The sequence below is a fragment of the Macrobrachium nipponense genome, chromosome 16 (assembly GCF_015104395.2).
Source record: "Macrobrachium nipponense isolate FS-2020 chromosome 16, ASM1510439v2, whole genome shotgun sequence".
Taxonomy (NCBI): Eukaryota; Metazoa; Arthropoda; class Malacostraca; order Decapoda; family Palaemonidae; genus Macrobrachium; species Macrobrachium nipponense.
The window spans coordinates 66,481,182-66,506,084 of NC_087209.1; the positions used below are offsets into that span (position 1 = coordinate 66,481,182).

At 44.0% G+C, this 24,903-nt stretch overlaps 1 pseudogene; it reads right to left on the reverse strand.

Annotated features, from left to right (window-relative positions):
* The window catches only part of LOC135195362 (ral GTPase-activating protein subunit beta-like), a 142,307-nt pseudogene that overhangs the window by 41,371 nt on the left and 76,033 nt on the right, over positions 1 to 24,903 (reverse strand).

A 24,903-nucleotide genomic window follows, 5' to 3' on the forward strand; every position in this document is an offset into this window, starting at 1 on the left:
ATCAATTACATAATATTATATGACCATAAAACCAATCCCTAAAGTCTTTAACTATGGTTAAAAAATATTTTCACTCTATCACAAAGTACCAGCAATCAAGAAAAGTAAGTGCTTTCTAACTTTTTTCCTGGAGAGCTGAAAATTATCAAGATTTGAGCATACTAGATGTGTAACAAAACTAGCATGCATTAGGAATGAAGTTGAATTCACCCACAAAGTAAGAAGTACTCTAAATTGCTTAAATATATCTTCCTCTTGAATTAAACATTTTCACCTTCAAAACCTAAAACCTATATGTAAATCTATTAATTAAAAAAAGGGGGAAAAAACATTAGATTTACCTGTGACTTTGACCCTGAAATACCAAGCTCTATAACCTCCAATATTGTTCCAAGACATTCCTTATCTTGGAGCAGATAAGGATGCGCTACCAACCACACACTTGCACAATGAAAAGCTGCAACAATGGTCGAGTGTAAGTCCTGTTGAAATAATCATTAATTAAATGCCACTATTACATTACTATGTCCTATCCAAAATTATAATAATAAACTGCTTAAATTTTTACCTTTCATTTTAGAGTGAACCCTATGGGCCATCCCCAAAAGCATCTAGAAATCAATGAATGGTCCTTGACTAACCTTTTAGTTTTAATCTGGTAATTTTAAAAGGATCCATTATACACAAATGTCTTAAACAGAGCAACCACTCTAACGACTTGGCCCCTATTTTATTCATTATACCCTGAAATAGCAGGAAAATTAATTTCATAAGGAAGAAAATAGGTCTTGACAGTCACCAGTTACAAAGATTCATGCATTTGTGAAGAACACTGAGATTTTATGTACTGAATTAAACTTTTAAAATGCTTATAACTGCCAAATACCATGTACTCCTTAAAACGCTTATAACTGCCTATTTTAACAGTTCACTGCCTAATTTAATAAAAAAAAAGGCAAATTAGTGATTATTTGAGATACAGCTCATAGGAAAGTTCATGAATTGTGAAGCAGAGAGAAGTGAAGCGTAAAAAAGTGGGGTAGCACTGTAAACTTATTAAAACAGATATTTTTCTTTGATGTAAAGAAAAGCTTGTTGTTTCTAAGGCTATGTAAAGGCCATGTGCATAAAATTAACTGGAACAAGAACTCCCGCTGATTGGCTCATGAGTTCATCACCATTAACCTAACCCTGTGTGACCTACCATGCTTTTTTCATTTTTTACTTTTATAAGCCTTTAAAATGAAACTGCCACTACTACCCTGTCTGTCTCTCTCCAAAATTAACCCACAAGAAGTGGAAGGAAGCTCTTCTCTGACTGAGACAATAAAGTGCCATTATTAGAAAGGTGTTGCTTGATTAATGTAGCTGTCACTTGCATACATCTGACAGTCTGTCTTCTCAGCCCATCTACCCTTGCACCTGATACCCAGAGGTAACAACAACAAAGGGAGAAGCAGCCCACACTATAGGCTGTGTTAAGAGTTGTACCTATGCGTTGATCCTGAAACATCAGGATCTACCATGGGCCTGCCTGCCAGAAATTTGAAATTCAACCAGTGAAAGCCCTGTTTTCCTTGGGCCTTACAAAAATAGTACTTCCATAGGTTTAGCCACAGAAAACTTGCATAAGGTGAACAATTTAGATTCAAGTAGGACAAACTGACGGGTCCTTATGGTAACCCATTCTGACAATGCAAAAGATCCTTTGCCCTGCACACATTTTTAAGACGTCATGAGACACAAGGCTAAACATACCCCTTCCACCTGACTTAACTCATCCTTGTGCCATCTCCAGACATTAGAAAGCTACATTAAGATGCAGTACCACAAAAATCACCAAAATCCCAATAAATTAAAGTAACCGAATTGACACACATGGGCAAGGTGAAATAAAAGGGAAATCACAGAGATGAGTCAATGGTTCAGATAGGAAATAAATTGTGTTCGGGGAACTATTACTGAAATTCCTACCATTGTGGTGAAAAATCCACTACTGTTCATCTGGCCTTCCTTTTACTTTTTTGTTTTCATGTGTGAACCACACAGTGCAGTTTTAGGCAGCTCAGCTTCAAAGGAAAAAAAGCCACTTGTCCTAGCCATATAATTATGATAGGAGCCACTCATCTTCAAGTACAAGAACTGGTCATTCTCAAAAGATAGAAACCATTCATTCTCAGAATTCTATAAGATAGATGCTCTTCTGTACAAGAACCAAGCTAAGCCACTCTTAAGATTCCTTACTGCTGAGGAACAGAAGGGTCTTGTTACCCTCTAGTCCGAGATTTAAAGGCTTGCCCACACCAGATGGAGATGGAGATGGAGCAGGTGATGTGAAAAGAGACCAGAGTTCTTCCTTTGGAGGAGGGTTGACTAAAAACATTTTGTGGGAAATGAAATGGAACTATAAAATAAGGGTTTCTATTTAAATTTTTTATTTTACTACATCTATGTATTTTGTAAAGAAAAACCAGGACACTGAATACTGTAGCTCCTTCAAAAATCTGCTCTTTCTGTAAGATTTGCTGCTTCTGGGAGCTTAAAGAAGTCTAGAGAAACAAAACAAAAAAAAGTCAGCAAGAAAGTAACCATGGTTTGTGGAAGCAAATTTAAGGGGGCCGGCCGGAACCCCTATATACAGTGGTATAGGGCGAAAAATGCAAAGTCATGAAAAAATTCATGGAGCTTCATATGGCAATTGAGAATACGTATACGAAATATTTTGTCAAAATTCCTCTTACTTTTGTAGTTACAAGGTAATTAGTAAACATAACTCAATAAGCCTAAAACATTCATCCCTACAAGAAAATGCAATATTTCTTCTGTTATCGTAAATTTTGATAATTATTGGCAAAGAAATTGTGAGAAATGGCATCTGTAAAGATTCCGGGGCTCGCAGAAGCGAGTATCTGGGTTCAAACCAGGAATCAGTGCGACCCTAGACTTCAAGTAGATTACATGTTCGAGTTTCACCTCGTGACTTTCGCTTGCTTTCACGTATGTTTATGAATGTTTCGGCAAGAAGTTCATCATGCCAATGAGGAAAAGACAAGCAAAACATCTCGCTAACATACAGACGAAGAAAAAATCGCTCAAGCTTAATTACAGAATATCATAATATATGCGTAGTTAGTGAAGAGAGAGGGGAGGGTTGCTTAGTAACGCCCCCTTCTTGCCTGACAGCACACGTCACACTATGCCCAAGGCTATGATCTTTGAGCAAAGAGATCTTCATTTATGATAAATAACATAGTTTTGGTTTTTTAATACCCAAAATGGACTATGAACTTCATAATAATCATGATTTATTAAATTGTCTTTGTAAAAGAGAGACATCTTCGAGTTTCACCTCTGACATTCTCCTGCATTTATGTTTGTTTATCTCTGTTTCGGCAAGAATGTCATCATGCCAAAGAGGAAAATACAAGGAAAACATCTCGCTAACTACAGAAGAAGAAAATTCGCTGTAATAAGCCGAGTTAGTGAAGGGGAGAGAGAGAATTGCGTAGGATGGAGTGCCCCATCTTGCCTCAAGCAGTGCCCCAGGCTACGATATATGAGCAAAGGGATCATCATTTATGATTAAATTATGATAAATAAAATAGTTTTGGTTTTATTAATACAACAAAAAAGAAATACACATTCATAATAATCATTATTTATTAACATTGTCTCTATAGAAATACGAAGGAAAACTTTGAACGCCCGTATCTCAAAACTATACTTATTGACCTTCAAAGTCTATCTCACTTAGTTTTAAAGCTATAACATTGGAATTTGGTATATAACTCAGAAAGACATTATAGAACAACCAAATAGAGCCCTTTTTTCCAATTTTTGTTTCGTATTTTTTTATAAATTTTTTTCTCGTGATTTATAGGGTTTATTTTTTTACCATATTGAAAAATTCATATCTAGCAAAAAAATGACTTTTAGAAAAAAAACTCTCCATTTGATTGGAGGTCTACATCAGGTCTATATATGGTAGTAATCCCAGGTCTTAATATTAAATATCAAGGGAGGAGATAGAATTTGAAAAGTGGTTATTTTCAGGATAAATCGCCCTGGCGTCACAAAACCGAAGGTCAGAGGCGAAAATCATATGCGGTTTGGAGATGTCCCAAGTCACCTTATTAAGTGGTATGAATGTCAAAGTCCTGTCGTTAAAAAACGGCATTAGCCGGCCCCTTAACTTTGTTGTTTTATGTCCTTCAAGTGAAATTTGTTCTTTCCATAGTCAAAAATATTTAATAACATTCTGCCAACTGACTGCCTGAGTGATACAGTATAGTCGAACCCAAGGATTCGCGGGGGAATAGGGACCACGACTGCCACCCACCCCGGCCCAAATTGCTAAAATCAGCAAATGCTTATAAAAACACTTATAACTGCCTCTAATAACACTTATAACTGCCTATTTTAATAGTTGTTCAAACACCAAAAAAAAACCCTCTAAAAATGCTTATACCTTCCTATTTTAATGGTTATATCATGAAAAATGTATTTAGTCATGAAAATAATATGAAAATATAGAAATTATGGAATATTTCTCCAGGAAAAATTTTTTGCGATTAAGTGAATTTTCCAGAAATGATGTGGATACATGTTCCATAGAAAAATCTACATATAGGTGAAGCAACGAATCCAGAACTGCAAATACAATCTGTGATTCAACACATACAGAGCTCAAAGATAAAACATCTTGCAAAAATCTATCACATACCTTTGAATGCAAACGAGCAGGTCTAGAGCACTGGTAAGCAATATAATCACACAACCATTTAACGGCACGTTTGCATTCTAGTCCATCTGAAACATTTCATTGGTAATGCTTTATAATGTTAAATTTATAAATTATTACTTCATGTAATGGTATTTTGTTTGTGAGGCCTAAATTTACTGATAAACTCGACACCCACAAACAGAAATGACATTTCACTGAATATGTTAGTTCTCTACTGACCAGTACTTTAATAATTCTGTAAAGGATACTCATTCATAAATATATCTACCTTTAAAACACATTATACATATTTAAGAACACTGCCAAGTTACATAATAACTCACCTTGCTCTGCTATACTGAGGCGTGCAAGCCCCGAAAGAAGCTCCAATCCAGCAAGAGATACATTAACATCACTCTTCCAAGAAGAAATGAGACGATGGCACACTAAGTAGATGGCCCTTACAAAGAGAGCATGGGCTGAATCTGCAGAAAACTTTATTCATTAAAATCCAAAGCTGAATGGAAGTACTATAGGCTTACCAAAAATGTGTATATATGTACATTGGAATAACTTCACATAAAATTGGTACTAACCATTATATGCCTCAAAACCTACATGATGTATAACATCTCAATCCAAACAAACAAAAAAATTAATATAATACGTATAATGCACACTAAGTAGGAGATTGCATCTGCTGAAAGTAAAGCTATGTACATCAGCAGCTATGTACATGGAAGCTCATCATTACAAAATTGTGGATGTTAGCTTGCTTGAGCATATGTACTAACACAAATTTGGAGCTTGAATGTGTTAGTGTTGAGGCTGTGTCCTAACAAGCATAAAAAGTTTTCAAATCCAGTGTACCTCTTGTTTTTTAAACTCCTCTTTTCTTACCTTTGCCACCTAACAGAGGTGTTCCTGCGCAACTTTAATCTATGGCAGTTATTATACTGCACTATACTATGAATGTTTGAAAACTACACTATATAATTAAAATTATAAAATAACTGCCAATCACCAATACCAAGAACATATGAATTTATACTAATGTTCCAGAAAAATTAAAATTATGCAAATTCAAATATATTAACCCTTAAACGCCGAAGCGGTAAAAATCAAAACCTCTCCCGAATGCCGGGGCTGGTTTGGAGTGAGCGCGGAGCGGAAAAAGGATTTTGACGTAAGGAAAAAATCTATTTCTCTGGGCGATTGGCTCGTGTCGCCAGCGAAATATCCTTTAATCTATTATTTCTAGGGTAAATGTACTAACACATACCAGAGAATAAATAAAATAAAGAAAAAGGTCAGTATAACTGACTCGCTCACCCTCCAAGAGGGTGTCGGTATGAACACTAGGCGAGTGAGACCACTACCACGAGCCAAATGCCAATAGAAATCTCCCACTACAAAAACCCTCCATGAGGGGAGCCGACCCACAGAGTGAGCAGCTCGTACTACTACTACTCCATCCCATGCTGCCGACTGCTGCGCCTCTGGTGGCCATCCTGAAGTTAGCAGACAATCTTGGGCGAAGGGATGGGTAGGGTGGGATTTCGCTGGCGACACGAGCCAATCGCCCAGAAATAGATTTTTCCTTACGTCAAAATCCCTTTTCTGGGCTCAGCTCGTGTCGCTGCGCGAAATCGTACCAGAGAAATAGCACAAGATTGTAAACAAAAGTAATAAAATAAATCAGAATAGGTCTCAAATAAAAGGTAAAATAAATATAAAAAGAATATAATTGCTAAAAAGATACATATACACAGTGATACAAAAATAGAAATATGCTTAAATTACACTTAATTCTAATCATGTTTCTTAACATAAGGTAATACATATATACAGAGGTAAAATGGCTTACATGTATCAAAATGGTATCTGTGTAAAGGCATGTATCAAAAAAAAATATATAGCAATTAATATAATCAAATGAACAAACCAATCAACAATAATAATATATAAAGGAATGTATATGACTTAATATACAAAACCCGTAACCATTATAAATAAGATGTATCCCCTAGCATAAAAATAAGGGGATAACATCCATGAGATCAATATCTATAATCATCTGTGAGTGTCCCTAGCAAAAAAATAAGGGGCACCCACTACACCATCATAAAAGCAGCTAAGACACAAGGTGAATGTAAATGAACAAGGCAGGAATAGACGAACTGTTGGGTGAGGCAGGTAGAAAGGAGGACTGAATCTTCTACTACAGATTAGCTAGAGTCAGGGGAAACTATGTTACCCGCTGCTACTGCTGAAAATTTCAGAGCTTCCAAGGACTTAAGGTAATGACGTTTGAAACCCAACTGTCGTAGATTTCCATCCGGTATACTTTTTCAACTCATCGAAGGTCATATTGTTGGAAAAATTATTGAATTGGGTGGCTACTGGCCCTGACATCATGTGCTTTCGGGAAAGAGTCAGGATTGGCTTGCTTAATAAAAGTACAGGATTTGTTGCCTGATGCCTTTAATGGATAAAGTTTCCACCTTTTTCCCTCTTAAAGAGGGGACCCGATGAGGATGAGGAGGTCCTGGACAGAAAGGCTCGTAAGGTTGAAACTGGGCAAAGAGATACATCTTGTGGAAGGGTAGTTACCTTCCAAGGTTCCCACCTCATCAAAGGATCTTCATTCTTTGCTAAAAAGCTACGTTTCCGGAGAAAGTAGGACTTCCCCCTGTGGGAAGGAATTGAATATGATCCGGATCTCTGGATAAAGCCGACAGTTCTGAAATTCTTGCTCCAGAAGCTAAGCTTAATAAAAAATAGGGTTTTTCTTAAGAGCATTATAAACGAGCAGTGTCATTATCGGTTTCTGAAGCCAGTTTTAGAACATCGTTTAAGAACCATGAAACTGACGTAGGCCTTACAGAAGGTCTAAGTCTAGCACATGCCTTAGGAATAGACGAGAAGTAGGAATCCGTCAAGTCTATGTTGAACCCAAATTGAAATATCTTTTTCAAGGCTGACTTGTTTGTCGTAATCGTGCTAGCTGCTAAACCTTTTTCAAATAGGGATCTGAAAAAGGATATAGCTGAATTAATTGTCATGATTCTAATATCTGATTCTCTCAGGAAGATTGCTAACTTTTTGACAGCAGCATCATACTGTCTCAAAGTTGAATCCCTTTTATCGGATTCCAAGAAGAGAATATTCTGAGGGTCAATATTCGCATCTCTTTTTGCCGCAAACTTCATGAAATCCATAAAGTTAGGGTTTTGAGAATCCCTGAGGAAGCGAACACAGTCTTCGTTTGTACTGACTGGAGCCTGGGATTGGGGATCCGAAGAGGGCGAAGGCCCAGTTCCAGAATTAGGGGATACCAATTGCTCTTCGGCCAGTCTGGGGCTACTAGAGCCACTTGACCCTTGAATGTCCTGAGTTTGTTTAACACCTTCATGAGAAGATTCACTGGAGGGAAGACATAAATCTTCTTCCAGTTGTTCAGTCTAGAGCCAGGCCGTCCGTGGCATAGGCCAGAGGGTCCAGGTTGGGGGCTACATAACACGGTAGTTTGTGGTTCGCTTGGGATGCGAAGAGATCCACCTGTAGCCCTGGAACTCTTTGAAGGATCCATTGGAACGAACTGTTGTCCAGTGACCATTCCGACTCTAGGGGCACTGATCGGGATAGCGCGTCTGCTATGACGTTTCTCACTCCAGCTATGTGGGTGGAGGAGAGATGCCAACTGACTTGTCTGCCAGGGAGAAGATGGCTACCATGACAGATTTAGATGACGTGACTTGGAGCCTCCTCTGTTTTATTTATACAATGTACTACCACTGCGCTGTCCAGGACTAGCTTTATGTGGTGGAGTACTTTGGGTGGGCGCAACCTTTTTAGAGTCAAGAACACTGCCATTGCCTCCAGTACGTTTATATGGAACTGACGGAACTGAGGTGACCAAGTTCCTTGAACCTTTTTGGACCTGGGAATACCCTTCCCCAAACCGCTTAATGGACGCGTCTGTGTGGATGGTGATCCCTGGTGGAGGGAACTGAAGAGGTACTGACACTGACAAATTCTTGACTTTCGCCCACGGCCGAAGTCGATGCTTTAGAATCAGAGGGACTGAGGATAGTTTTGTCCCTGGACCTGACATTTGCTCGTGAGCGCCAATTCTGGTTAGGTCTTTCAGTTTGGCTTTTCATTAAGACTTTTGTCACTGATCAAACGGAGAGAACCCAGGATCCTTTCCTGAATCCTCCTTGACGCCAGTTTGTGACTTAGAAATTGCTTGACTGACTTCGCTATTTCTTCCTTTTGGCTGATGGAATCGACAGAGTATGGGAGGATAGATTCCATTGAATGCCCAGCCACTGAAAGTTTGACTCTGGAGTGAGTCTTGACTTGGTCCTGTTTATCTTGAAGCCTAGATATTCCAGGAACTGAATCACTTTCAGTGTAGCTCTGTTGCATTCCTCGACTGTTGAAGCCCAGATCAACCAATCGTCGAGATACGCTACTACCATAATCCCTTTGTGACCTGAGTTGTTGCACACCACTTCCGCTAGCTTCGTGAACACCCTGGGTGCCACGTGAGTCCGAAGGGAACTACCTTGAAGGAGAATGTCTGGTCTCCTATCTTGAAACCCAGATACGGACGGAAGTGTCTTGCAATAGGGATATGATAGTAGGCGTCTGTAAGATCGATAGAGGTGGTGACGGCACACGGGGAAGTAAGGTCCGCACCTGCGAGATCGTGAGCATCTTGAACTTGTCGCAGCGGATGGCTAAGTTTGTTTAAGCGGGACAAGTCTAAGATTACCCTTCTTTTTTGTGAGCCTTTCTTTGGCACGCTGAACAAGCGACCTTGAAATTTTAATCTCTTGACTCTCGCTATAGCTCCTTTCTGAAGGAGGTCCTCCGCGTACTCTGTCAATTCCTTGGAAGGAAGTTGACGGAAAGGTCTGGATGGAGGTGGGTTCGTCAACCAGCTCCAACCCAGGCCTTTTGACACTATGCTCTGAGCCCATTCGCTGAAGTTCCACCGGTGGCGAAAGTGAAACAGCCTCCCTCCTACCCGAATTTCTTCATTGTTCTGGTAACCGCCTCGGCCTCCTCTGAAGTGCTTTCCCCTATTAAAGGGGCCTCCCGATCCTCTCCCACGAAAGGAACGCTTACCTCTTGCCTCCCTTACCGAGCGGTCATACTTCTGTGAAGCTTGTTGACTCTCGAAGGCTTGATTGTAAGCTGGAGAGATGGCGTAAGAGGTGGAGGGCTGAGGCTGAGGGGATATCACATAAATTGGCTGTGATTGAGCTTTAGAAGTGGAAAAGTTGGGCTGTTTGCACTAAGGGCAACCGGCTGGAACTTTGCTGAGGAAAGCGTGGGGCTGCTTTTTCTGGTAAGGATGGAAACAAAAGCCTGGGTTTCCTCTGTCCCTTACCTTTAGCTGTCAGGTCTTGCCTCCTCTTAGCCGTAAGGCCCCAACGGTCCTTAAGGGCTCTGGTTCAGCCTCGTAGCCTCTGCCTGGACTTCTTTCCAACCCCATAGCTTCTGGGAAGAGATCTGCTCCCCAGATGTTAGACGAAAGTAACCTATTCGGCTCATGCCGAATGGTTGCCTCTTGTAGGACATGCTTCCTACAATTCGTTCTAGCAGTGGCAAACTCAAACATATCTGACTGTACCGTTTGAGTCAGGGATTTGGTCATGAGCTTAAAAAGCGGTTCTGAGCCATAGGCTATGGTTGCTACCTCGGTCATAGCCATAGAGTTAATTGATCTGGCTAATCGCGATTTCGCGTCGAACTCAGCCTGAATAAGGCTATCTGGGAGCCTGGGTAGCTTTTCACCAAACTGCTCCATAGCACGTCCGGTTTGAGTTTGCCAGCTGAGAAGGTGTTCGGCAAGTCTTCCCACAATTCTCCGGCTGAGGGGAGTAACGGAGATGTGGGATCTGCTTCCTTCAATTGAGTATGGGTTCCCCCTTCTGGGCCGCTGGGATGGTAGACCTCGCGATCCTTTTGTCAGGAACAGGAGCGGGGTACTCCATCCAATGTGAAAATGGTAAAGGGACTCTTAAAAGGTTGTATCTTGGTGTTAGAACAATCCATGTCCTCTAAACACCTGAGCCATTCTCTCTGAGCCTGGTCTCGTGAATAGAGGACTGTCTCCTTTGGTACCCTATCATCCCGAACCATGGCTGAAGCTGTGAGCCTTGCGTAGCCTATGAACGGAGGCTGGAGGTTCTTCCGGGTAGAACTCGAAGTCCTCTATCCTTCGAGTTCCAAATTCCGGTATAGAAATGAGACCGTCTTGGAAGGGGGCGTATGACGCTACTCTCCATGGGTTGTTCATCGAGAACGGAGGTAGCGAGTCATACGGAGGAAGCTGAGTTCCACTTGTATTGGAAAGTGGAGGAGAGGCTAGAGGAGCTTCTCTCAGTCCGGCTATAATGGAGTCTTGGGAAGTAATCCTATCCGACAATCGAGAGATCATTTGTTCCATGCTACTCTTTAGGGACCCAACCAGGTCGCCCACCTGTTGCAACAGGCCAGCATTGGAGTCCAAAGCCGAGCTGCTGTGGAGGTGGAGGGGTGGCTCTGAATCGGAACCAAGGGTAGCAGAACTGGTGACTCTGCCGGAGTGCGAGATCTCTCTCTGGAGGATTTACTCCTCGAGGACTTAGAGCCGGAGCTAGAAGCTTTAGACCTGTCTGCTCCAAGGATTCCCAGCCGGAGACTTACGCGAGGAGGATGAAGCCGAAGCCGTCTTCTTAGACGACGACGACGTCTTTGTCAAGGATTTCACTGCTTGACCTTGACCTTAGGTCTAACCGAAGCGTCAGGAGGAGTATACAATTCATCACCTGTAAAGCCTTGGAAGGATGGGAGAGGTTGCAGGAGTAGAAGAAACAGTTACGCCCAAGGGTGACCCGTTGGGTGTCCATCCCCCTTACCTACCTCGACTCCAACAGGTCGTCTACACCTACCATAGGTTCCACATTAATATCTAAAGTCGCGACGTCCGTGGAGATATCCTGGTCTTGGTCAGTTAATGAGGCAGCCAGCTGTTGTTGGATGAAGGCGATAGTCGGGGCCGCCTCTACTGGGTCGACGTATCCTGTCGCCTTGCCTCCGGGGAAGATTAATACCGCCAACCGTTTCTCTAGGATGTAGGGCATACCCTTGGCGGCGTTCTTCCCAAAACCGCCGACCCATTGCCCACCGCAGGGTTGCCAGTGCGGTATCCCTCACTGCCGGCGCCTGGAAGAGAGGGCGTAGATTAGATTTGAAGAATCACTTAAAAACTAAAACTTAAAGTATAAACTTAAACTTAGATGGCCTTAATTAAGTTAAGTGAATGATGAAAACTTAAGCACTAAACAGAAGCGGAAGCAGCTACCGGAGATGGAATACTTCTTACCCCGTCTTAAAAAGCTGGCTCACCAGATCGTAACATATGGTACACGTCTCGATGGTACCAGACCTGGATGTCCCCGTGCAGAGTCGCGCATGGAGCATGGGACCGGCAAACTTCGTGTCCACATGGGTCTGAAGTGTGGCGGCGCATCCCGGATGCTCACAGTTGGTGGCCTGTAAGTGGGAAGACACATGAGTACCTTAAAGAATATCACTTACAGGCTAAAGGACAGAAGAACTCCGTTGCATGCCGGAGCTCGGATTTGTTTGGGCATAACCCCTCCCTGAATCGCCTGAATAGGCTATAATCCCGAGAGATCCGGTAAGACATGTAAGGGAGGGGGGATTGGTTTAAGGGTACTTAGATAAACTTATAGTTAATCTAATAACACTTAAACCTAAAACTCAAACGAACCGGACCAAGTCCAGTGCGTAGCGGAGTGTAGTAACTCAGCAATACGGTAAGGTTAGCAGGGACCCACTGTATGTTCCGGTCCACTCTACTGGGGTGACTAACATCTTTCCGCTGGAGTACCTACCAGGACTCCGGTCAAGAAAGGAGCCCTAGTAAGGTGGGAAAGAGCGAGAAGACATACAGGCTCGAGCTAGCACGGAGCGACAAGGCAGCAACGGAGGGGGGGGAAAGGCCAGTACCCCCCACCACGTTACCACCCGGCCGGACCGAGGAAGCCGAGAAGCCGGAGACCAGTCTGGGTCTGTCCCGACTCCTAGCCCCTCCGCCTGGGGGGAGAGAGGGAGGCCGGCCTCGGGTATGTGGAGCGAGCATGGGCAGACCGACCCACCCTCCCCCGACTCTATGGAAGAGCGGGAAGGGGGGTGGGGGGAAGGTGACTGGGCAGCGCGTCTTGGCTGTCTCGTGATCACGTAGTGACCACGAGGCGGTAAGACCAAAACAAGACAACTAAGCCTAGGACAAACCAACTGATCAGAGAGAAGCTATCGGGAAGCAACTGAACTGAAAAGCGGTAGCATATAGGCCCACTGGGCCAAAAACCAAAAACTGATCAGAGAGAAGCTATAGGAAGCAACGAACTGATGAGCGGTAGATAGGCTCAATGAGCCAGGACCTAGGCTAAGCCAGACGCCTAACTAACCTAACTATAACAAAATACATAATATAAATAAAATAAAAATTAAAGAAAGAAGGCAATATAGTAGGAGAAAAAATCCAGAAGATGTACGGACTAACCCGAAGGCAAGTCTACCACTCAAAGCTAGTCAGAGGCCGATACTAAGAGCCGGGACTAGGGTCTGGATAGAGAAGCCTACATAAGGTAAAAGGCATGCATGCATGACAACCTGAGTAGACAGTACCCTAAGTAAAGCGGATAAAATAATATAGAGCGTACATAGATAAGGGGAGTGCTTCTAGGTATGGGAGACCAAGAACGAACCCACCACGAGGCAGAACCATGCTGCCATGCATCCCGACCCAGAGTTCGTATTTATACCTAAAAAACGGCAAATACTGACTCAGGGCCGGAAAAAAACCGACTAACCATAAATACTGAGTACTTAACTTAGCTGCTGCGATAGCTGCACGCTCCATTATAGATAAATCCAACGAAAGGGCACAAAAAACACAGAGAGAAAAAATGGCACGTGTGACTCGTGTGCGCTACCTGAAAAGGATGTCCACCAGAGGCGCAGCAGTTGGCACATGGGTGGAGTAGTATTAGTACTAGCTGCTCACTCTGTGGGTCGGCGCCCCTCATGGAGGGTTTTTGTATGTGAGAATTTCTATTGGCATTTGGCTCGTGGTAGTGGTCTCACTCGCCTAGTGTTCATACCGACACCCTCTTGGAGGGTGAGCGAGTCAGTTATACTGACCTTTTTCTTTATTTTATTTATTCTCTGGTATGTGTTAGTACATTTACCCTAGAAATAATAGATTAAAGGATATTTCGCGCAGCGACACGAGCTGAGCCCAGAAAATAATTTTTTCAAAAAATCACAGCGTGCTTAGTTTTGAAGATTAAGAGTTCATTTTTGGCTCCTTTTTTTGTCATTGCCTGAAGCTTAGTATGCAACCATCAGAAATGATAAAAATTATCATTATCATATATAAATAATGCGATATATGATAGCGCAAAAACGAAATTTCATATATAATTGTATTCAAATCGCGCTGTGCACAAAACAGTTAAAGGTAACAAGTTACTTTTTTTTCGTTGTAATGTAAACTAAATTGCAATCTTTTTGGCATATAACACATTGTAAAACGATAAAAGCAACACAGAGAAAATATTATCACAAAATAATGCATGAATTCATAACGCGCGGACGTAAATATTTTTTTTTTAAATTCACCATAAATCTAAATATTGTTATAGAGACTTCAAATTTGTTTCAAGATGAAGTTAAATGATGGAATATTACGATAATGTAAGAGTTTTAGCTTACAATTGCAGTTTTCGACCATTTCGGACGAGTTAAATTTGACCAAATGTCGAAATTTTTTTATAAATTTTTATTTACATGCAATTATTTCGGAAATTAGAAAAGCAATAACCTTCAAATATTTTTCCTTTTATTATACATGAAAATTGCACACATTTTCATATATAAAACTCTATGACAAATGCCTCAATATGTAACGGAGCAAATTTTCCGAGAATGCAATGTACGCAATTCGGAGATTTATGGCGGAGAATCCGCGTGCAGAGGGAAGGAAAGTTTTTTTCATAAATTCACCATAAATCAAAATATTGTGCTAGAGACTTCCAATTTATTGCAAAATGAAGGTAAATGATTGAATACTACTAAAATATGTTATTGTTATTATACAATTAAGTTTGTTCATACTTACCTGGCAGATATATATATAGCTGGTATTTCTGACGTCCGACAGAAATTTCAAAACTCGCGGCACACGCAGTGGGCGGCCAGGTGGTAGTATACCCATTCCGCCGCTGGGAGGCGGATATCAGGAACCATTCCCATTTTCTATTCATATTTTTTATTAATGCCTCTGTCTCCTGAGGGGAGGAGGTGGGCACTTTAATTTATTATAATATCTGCCAGGTAAGTATGAACAAACTTAATTGTATAATAACAATAACATTTTGTTCACCTGCCACTTACCTGACAGATAATATATAGCTGAATCCCACCTTTGGATGGTGGGAAGAGACAGAATAGGATTTTTAGGAAACTTAAATTAAGTAGATGATATACATCTTGGTTCCTTACCTGTTTGCAAAGATAGACTATGTGATTACTGTCACGTAAGGCTGCTTTTGCTTAATCACAGAGTTGCCAGCCAGGTGGAGACCTGTAGTGCTGGTGCGCTCTGGATGATCTGTCAACGGTGCGAGACCTCAGCGTGACAAGATCATCGAGGCCATACAAATGAGGGCAACGAAGCAACTGACCACCACCTGACCAACTATACACAAAACCCCTTAAAACTAACTAAAGGATGGGAGATCTTCACATAAGACTCACCACAACCTAAAAACACAACAACCTAACTTAAACCTAACTAAGGAATAGGGAAAGAGCTACTTCCGGACCCCAATACTGTGTCCGCAGAAACGTATGGCCCCAGTGCATTACAATCGTCATAGATCGTTCTCACATCCCTTAGGTAATGTGAGGCGAAGACGGAGTACTCCTCCAAAAGGTGCAATCAAGGATGTCCTTGATTGACATGTTCTTTTGGAAGGCAAGAGAGGTAGCGACGGCTCGTACTTCGTGCGCTTTTACTCGGAAGAGGCTCAAATCGTCTTCTGGAAAGATGAATGAGCCTCCCGAATGGTGTCCCTTAGAAAGAAAGCCACAGCATTCTTCGATAAAGGTAACTCTGGCCTCTTCACAGAGCACCAGAGGTTACCTGAGGGACCTCTTACCTCTTTAGTTCTATGCACGTAGAACTTGAGAGCCCTGACCGGGCACAGGACTCTCTCTGGTTCTTGGCCCACCAGACTTGACATACCCTTGATCTCGAAAGTCTTCGGGCCAAGGGTTCGAAGGATTTTCATTCTTCGCCAAGAAAAGATGGGTTCAACGAGCAGACAGCATTGTCCCCTTTGAATCCCATTAACTTGCTAAACGCTTGAATTTCACTAACTCTCTTAGCCGTCGCAAGAGAAGTTAGGAAAAGAGCCTTCCTTGTCAGGTTTCGAAGAGACGCTGTCTGAAGCGGTTCGAAAGTGCTCGACATAAGGAATTTTAGGACTACATCCAGATTCCATGATGGAGGTCTCATTTGAGGAACCTTCGAGGTCTCGAAAGACTTCAAAGGTCATGAATATCCTTGTTGTCAGACAGGTCTAGGCCTCTTTTGGCCTAAAACCGCTGACAAAACATTGCTTTATATCCCTTGATGGTAGGGACCGTCTAATTTCTGCACATTTCTGAGAAATAGCAGAAAAATCAGCTATCTGGTTCACAGAGGTCGAGGAAGAGGAAACTCCCTCCTTTTTACACCATGCCCTGAAGGAAGCCCACTTCGACTGGTAAACAGCTCTTGTGGAAGCACGTCTCGCATGTGCGATTGCTCTCGCAGCTGCTTTCGAAAAACCTCTCGCTCTGACCAACTTTTCGATAGTCTGAACGCAGTCAGACTCAGAGCGGAGAGTTTTGGTGAAACCTTTCGAAGTAGGCTGTTTGAGTAGATCTTTCCTCCAGGGCAATGTCCTTGGAAAGTCTACAAGGAAAGACATGACCTCTGTGAACCATTACTCTCGCTGGCCACATCGGAGCGATCAGGGTTAACCTTGTCCCTTCCGAGGCCGCAAACTTCCTCATGACTTCCCCAGAATCTTGAATGGTGGGAAGGCGTATAAGTCTAGGCCCGTCCAATTCCAAAGCAAAGCGTCTACCGCGATTGCTTCTGGATCCAGGACCGGGGAGCAGTAAAGAGGAAGTCTCTTGTTCCTTGACGTTGCGAATAAGTCGACCAGTGGAACGTCCCCACAGCATCCACAGGTCTCGACAAACGTCCTCGTGCAAGGTCCATTCCGTCGGAAGGACTTGGTCCCGACGACTGAGAAGGTCTGCCCTGACGTTTTTGCACTCCTGCAATGAATCTCGTCAGGATAGTCACCTTTTTTCTTTTTGCCCACAGCAGAATCTCTCTCGCTAGGGAGTACAACGTTCTGGAGTGTGTTCCTCCCTTGGTTTTTTTAAATAAGCGAGTGCTGTGGTATTGTCCGAGTTTATCTGAACAATCTTGTTTTCCAAACTCTTTTCGAAGAACTGCAGGGACAGAAAAACTGCTGCCAGTTCTTTGACATTTATATGCCAGGTTACCTGTTCCCCTCTCCAGGAGCCTGACACTTCCTTCCCCCCTAGTGTTGCTCCCCATCCTGTGATGGAAGCGTCTGAAAACAACACTAGGTCGGGGCTCAAAGACTTAGGGACACGCCCTCTTGAAGCTTCTGAGGGTCCAACCACCATCTTAGGTGGTTCTTGATTGGAATCGATATTCTCAATACTGCATTGAGATCGTCTTTGGCCTTCCACTCGTCTGCCAAGAAGAATTGGAAGGGAGGCTGATGTGCAGTCTTCCCAAGAAACAAACCTTTCCAGCGAGGAAATGGTCCCCAGCAGACTCATCCATTCCCTTGCCGAGCAAGTCTCTTTCCTTAGAAAGGCTGAGATCTTTTCTAAGCCTAGCCGCTGACGTTCCTGGGACGGAAACGCTCGAAAAGCCACTGAATCCATCTGAATCCCCAGATACACGATGGACTGTGTTGGGGTCAGATGCGACTTTTCGAGGTTGACCAAAGAATTCCCCAGGGACTTCGCTAAGGCTAAAGTGAACTGCAAGTCCTTCAGACACTTCTCCCTCGACGACGCTCTGATCAGCCAGTCGTCGAGGTATAGGGAAAACTCTATTCCCGAAGAGTGTAGCCACCTCGCTACGTTCTTCATCACCACTGTGAACACCATCGGAGCTGTGGTCAGTCCGAAGCACATAGCTCTGAACTGCCATACTTTCTTGTTCAAGACAAATCTTAGATACTTTCTTGAAAGAGGGTGGATCGGGATGTGAAAGTACGCGTCCTGCAAGTCTAAGGATACCATCCAGTCGCCCCGGTCTCAACGCTCCCAGAACAGAATGAGGCGTCTCCATCGTGAATTTGATCTTTTCCACGAAAAGATTGAGCCTGCTTACATCTAGAACTGGACGCCAACCTGACGACTGCTTGGTACTATGAAGATTCTGTTGTAAAAACCTGGAGACCCCAGGTCCGCGACTTGTTCCACCGCTCTTTTGTCGATCATCTGTTGAAGGAGATCGAACAAGACTTTCTTCTTTTCTCCTTGGTAGGATGGAGAAAGGTCTCTGGGAGTCGTAGAAAAAGAGAGGAAGATCTAAAAAGAAAGGGATCTTGTTACCCCGCTCCGCCACGATCTTGAGGGACCAAGAGTCCGTGTCGCTCTCTCTCACGCTCCCGCAAAATACTTCAGTCTGGCTCCGACTGGTGTCTGAAGGACATGCTTTTCACTTGGAAGGCTTTGGCTTAAAGGAAGCTCTTCCTCGTGAAAACCCTCTCCCCTCGAGAGCTGCTCTCGAGGGGGGAGCCCCACGAAAGGGCTTTACTTTCTTCGGCGGACGAACTGCAGCCGAAGAGGTTGAAGGTACGGCTGACCGTCTTGTAGACTGGGCCAAAGGTCCTGAGTAGCCTTCTCTTGTAAGCTGTTCGTCAGGTCCTTTACCAAAGTCTGGGGGAAGAGATGGTTCGAAAGAGGCGAAAACAACAAATCCGCTTTCTGAGCTGGCGTCACCGACGAGCTGTGAAGTTGCACAGCAAAGCTCTCTTTTTAATAAAGCTGTTCCAAAGTGAGATACGAGCTCCTCCGAACCATCCCTGACGGCTTTGTCCATACATGCTAACACGCTGGACAGCTCCCCCAGACTAAGAGATTCTGGGCTTCTCGCTTGCATATCCAGAACTCCCAAACACCAGTCAAGGAAGTTGAAGACTTCCAGCGTCCCGAGCAGACCTTCAAATGATGGTCAGTCTCCGACGCGGTCCAAGTTACCTTGGCAGAGGGTAAAAGCGACCTCCTCTGCAAATCCACAAGGCTTGAGAAATCTCCCTGAGCCGAAGAAGGGATACGAACTCCCAAATTCTTCATCTTTTGGTTCTATACCAAATGCCCCCTTTTCCACTAAGTCTAGTTGGAGGCAAGGCGAAGGTCGTCTTACCTTGGTCTCTCCTTCGTATCATCCAATCCTGGAGCTTTTTAAAAGCACTTTGTTGATAGAGAAGTTTTTCATCTCTACAAACTCCGGGTTTTTCCAGTTTTAGATGAAGAAACTGCGAAGGAGGAGACTTGGGAGCTGCGGGCTGAAATTTGTCTTCAAACGAAGAACGCAAGAGTCGTACGAGGACTTTATAGTCCGAGATAGAAGGGGCTGTAGCAGGTTCCTCTTCAGCCGATTCAGCCGAACTACTTAGCTCTCCTTCTTCTCTAAACGGAAGAGGAGACCGTCTGTCAGGAGAAGGCGTCCTAATGGCGGGTCTTGGCTTTATCAAAGGACCCCTATCCTTGCTAGATGCAGCCTTATTACGGCTGTCTTCTTTATGACGCTTACTGCTCGTTGAAGGATAGAGCGTCCTGAGGAGGACGAGCGTCCCTCAGCGCCTTCCGCAGCAGTCTCACCTGCTCGAGAAGCGTCCTTACATTTCTTCGCTGGCATACGTGCCTGTGCACGTAAACTAGCGTCTGGGTAAGACTTCTTGATCAGAATCCCCAAAAACGTCTTGAAAGGAGGTCTGAACGTCCTGGCGAGTTCCTGCCAAGCGTCCTGTCTAGCGTCCTGGTGAAGTCCTGCCGGCGCCTGTCCTGTCTAGCGTGCCTGGCGAGCGTCCTGACGAACGTCCTGCCTTAGCGTCCTGCCAAGCGTCCTGACGAACTGCTTACGTCCTCCGCCACACGTCTTGACAAGCGTCCTGACGAGCGTCTTGCCGAAGTCCTGCCGAACGTCTTGCCGAACGTCCTGCCGAACGTCCTGCCGAACGTCCTCGTACAGAGCGTCCTCCTCAAAAGCGTCCTGACGTAACGTCCTTCTAGCGGACGGACGAGATCGGCGAATCGCCGAAGGAGAAGCGATCGGCGAACGAGACGAAGTAGGAGAAGGCGAAGGAGACTGCTTAGTCCTCTTGACAGGCAGTCTAAGGTCCTTCCTTCCTCCGCTTAGGCTCGACTGCTGCTGGGCGAGTCCTCTGAGCCTAAGCGAGGATAGCTGGTCCTGAAGGGACAAAAGAATGTTCTTCGGTTGGGGAAGAATGAGCAGAGGAAGCAGGACTGATCCTGTGAGAAGACGAGGGGCGAGGGGACGCCTCCTTCCTTCTCACAGGTACAGCTACCTGTTTCTCAGGTATACGCGCCTGTGCACGCAACCTAGCGTCCTCATCGGAGGAGATCCTACCTCTCTTCTGAGGCGGAAAGACATCATAAGCGTCTTCGACGAAAGCGGCAAAAGAGGACGTGAAGCGTCCTCCGCAAGAAACGTCCTTTTTAAACGGACGAGAGTCTCTCCGAGCGCTCCACCCCTTGCGCGGGAGGACGCGCGGAGGACGAGAAGCACTCTTCAGGACGCGCGCTCGTGCACGGTCCTTGGCAGCCTGGGTCTTTGCTACAGGGTCTGCCGAAGGGACGCCAGATCGGTGGGAAGCCTCCCCGTAACCCTCTTGCGGCTTTCGACATACCTCCTCCCTGGGTCTTGGGAGTCTGATAGAGGTCTAGGCCTAGAGGCATTATGGGGCCGATCTGACGCCCCCTCCACCAACACTGGGGCACGATCACACACTTGCACCGAGCCAGTTTCTAAGGCTTTCACTTTGGTCTCCAGAGTGCGAAGAGACTCCCAAAATCATAGAGAGAGCATTCGCTTCTCCCGACACAGAATCAGAGCCCGAAGGCAACACAGGTTTAGGGGTTGTAAACACTACAGGTGTTAGTGCAGGAGAGATGTTAGTCTTACCTTTGGAAGAACCACCACCTCCTTGAGGAAGACCTCCTATCCTATCGCGCTCCAATTTAAGGCGATAGGACTCATATACTCTCCAATTCATCATCAGTCAATTTCTCACATTCATTGCACCGATGATCAATCAAACAATTAAGCCCCCTACAACTCATACATACTGTGTGGGGTCTACCGATGCTTTCGGTAGCCTCACCTTACAATCAGCCCTCACACACACTCTGAAACTCACAACACTTGATAGACATATCTTATAGAGAAAAGTCAATCCAAAATCAAAAAACGGTCCACTATCGCGCATGCCAATTCAACAATCCAATTCAATACCAAAAAAATCAATCAGATACTTAAAAGCGAGTCCAATTTCCAAAAAATCCTGAGCAGAGGTCTGTTAAACAGATGTTTACGACCGGCGACAGAAAAAAAATATGAATAGAAAATGGGAATGGTTCCTGATATCCGCCTCCCAGCGGCGGGAATGGTACTACCACCTGGCCGCCCACTGCGTGTGCCGCGAGTTTTGAAATTTCTGTCGGACGTCAGAAAATTCAGCTATATATATATCTGTCAGGTAAGTGGCATGAACAAAATAAGAGTTTTAGCTTATAATTGCGTTTTTCGACCATTTCGGTAGAGTCAAAGTTGACTGAACATGGTTTTTCTATTTATCGTGATTTATATGCAAATATTTCGAAAATGAGAAAAGCTACAACCTTCAATTATTTTTCGTTGTATTCTACATGAAATTGCGCACATTTTCATATATAAAACTTAATGTAACGGCTAATTTTAAAATGGTGAAAACATTACCACAATCGCACGTATGATTTTTTCGGAAAGAGTTACCGCTCGGACGTAAGGAAATGTTATTTTTTTCATAAATTCCACCCATAAATCGAAATATTTGTGCTAGAGACTTCCAATTTGTTACAAAATGAAGTTTAAATGATTGAATATTACTAAAATATAAGAGTTTTAGCTTACAATTGCGTTTTTCAACCATTTCGGTAGAGTCAAATTGACCAAAGGTTGAAAATTGTACACTTATCATTTTTTATATGAAAATATTTCAAAACTGATAAAAGCTACAACCATGGGTTTTTTTTTGTTTTTAGTTGTATTGTGCATGAAATTGCGCACATTTCCAAATATAAAACTTTATGTAACGGCTAATTTTTAAAATGGTGCAAATATTACCACAATCCCATGTATGATTTTTTCGGAAGAGTTACCACGCGGACGTAAGGAATAAGTTTTTTCATAAATTCACCATAAATCAAAATATTGTGCTAGAGACTTCCAATTTGTTGCAGAATTAAGGTAAATAGTTGAATATTACTACAATATAAGCGTTTTAGCTTACAATTGCGTTTTTCGACCATTTCGGTAGAGTCAAAGTTGACCGAAGGTGAAATTTTGGCACTTATCGTTATTTATATGGAAATATTTCAAAACTGATAAAAGCTACAATCATGAGTATTTTTTTGTTGTATTCTAAATGAAATTGCGCGCACTTTCATATATAATACTTCATGTAACGGATAATTTAAAACGGTGCAAAAATTATGTCAAAGTGACGAAATAATTTTTGAGTTGTGTCACTGATACTTTTTAGTGCGGCAAGAAAGAAATTCGCGCTTGCGCGCCTGCATAACGATTGTAAACAAAACAACACCTTGATCCGTGAACTCCCAGCATCCCCCAAGGCGCGTGATTCAAAAGTTTGGTTCATAACTTCTCTTTTCATGTCTCATTTGGTTCATGACAAACCCATCATTAATAGCAGACCAAATGCAAAGCCTTTAAAACACTCAATACTTCATTCCCAACTAAAAAAAAAAAAATGATAGTTAAGTTAAGATACAATAAAGTTTTGTACATACTTACCTGGCAGATATATACTTAGCTATAGACTCCGTCGTCCCGACAGAAATTCGAATTCGCGGCACACGCTGCAGGTAGGTCAGGTGATCTACCGCCCCTGCCGCTGGGTGGCAGGAATAGGAACGATTACTGTTCTAGAACCAGATTTTCTCTTCCACCTGTCTCCTAAGGGGAGGTTGGGTGGGCCATCAATCGTATATATCTGCCAGGTAAGTATGTACAAAACTTTATTGTATCTTAACAATATCATTTTTGTACATGGAACTTACCCAGCAGATATATACTTAGCTGATTGACACCCTTGGTGGTGGGGAAAGAGACAACTATTTACTGAATAGACAGGTTAAACAACTACGTTGTAGGTAATAAATAAATAAAACCTTGGTTCCTACTTGATCAGGCGGAAGACTCCATGGCTAATGCCTAGGAATCTGCTTCGCCTCAAGAGCCTCAGCCGAGGATGTGACCTATGGCTAAGAGTTCTTGTGGGTCTGTCGATGGGGTCTTATCCATTTACTCGACAGAGCCTCTTACATGACAATATGCCTATGCCTAGTGGGCATAATTAAGGAGCACAAACACCGATCCCGATCACCTGATCCTAACACGAGGGTTAGTGCTTAAGTTGAAAAGAGTTATCTACAAACTCCTTTCAAACAACCCAAAGAAAAAAACACGACGTTAAATAAAATTTAACTACTAGTAAGGATCAGTATCTGCTCCCTATCCCAGCAATGTATCCGCAGACACGTATCAACCAAGAGAGAAGGATCCCTCGAAGGTTATCTTGACATCCTTCGGATAATGGGAAGTCAACACAGAGTTGCATCTCCCGTATGTGACAGCTAATATGTCCTTATGACATATTGTTAGGGAAAGAACAAGAATTCGGAAAAGCTCGCACTTCATGCGCTTTTAATTCTCAGCTGTTTGAAGGAATCATCAATGCACTTATCAAGTGCTTAGGAGATCACAATGTCTCAAAGAAGGCCAGGGCGTCTTTGATATAGATCTCTTCTGGGTGAAGCCTGGAGCCTGGCTAGCGCTTCGTGCCTGGCAGTTCGTGCCTGCCAGGCGCCTAGGCGCCTGGTCTAGCGCCTCGCGCCTGGCTGGAGCCTTGCGCCTGAATGCTAGAGTGGCTGGAGCCTCGCGCCTGACGCCTTGCGCCTGGTCTGGGCCTAGCGCCTGGCTGGTGCTGATTGGCTCCTCCTTCCTGGATGCGCCTCGCGCCTGGCGGAGCCTTGGCTGGAAGTACCTTGCGATGAGCACTGGAGCCTGGCAGAAGACTCATGTTAGTCTATGAGTCTGCGTCAAGAGTTTCAGCGAGGTAGGGACCTATGACTGACAAACCCATCTGGATCATGTCAATGGGGGCTAGCCCGCTTACACGACAGAGCCTTCTCGGATCGTGCCAATGGGGGCTGACCCACTTACATGGCAGAGCCTTACCTGTCATATCAATGGGGACTAGCCCCTCTTACAGACAGAGCTTTAGGTTTCTCTTTACTGGAAGGAGCCTTGCGTCTGGATGGATCCTCAATCCTGACTGGAGCCTAGCCTTGAAGGAGCCTGGCACCTGGATGGCGCCTGGGCTGGCTTCTAGAGCCTGGGCTGGCTTCTAGAGCCTGGCTGGCTCCTAGAGCCTGGCTGGCTCCTAGAGCCTGGCTGGCTCCTAGAGCCTGGCTGGCTCCTAGAGCCTGGCTGGCTTCTAGAGCCTGGCTGGCTCCTAGAGCCTGGCTGGCTCCTAGAGCCTGGTTGGCTCCTAGAGCCTGGCTGGCTCCTAGAGCCTGGCTGGCTCCTAGAGCCTGGCTGGCTTCTAGAGCTTGGCTGGCTCCTAGAGCCTGGTTGGCTCCTAGAGCCTGGTTGGCTCCTAGAGCCTGGCTGGCTCCTAGAGCCTGGCTGGCTCCTAGAGCCTGGCTGGCGCCTCGCGCCTGGCTTGGCTCCTCCA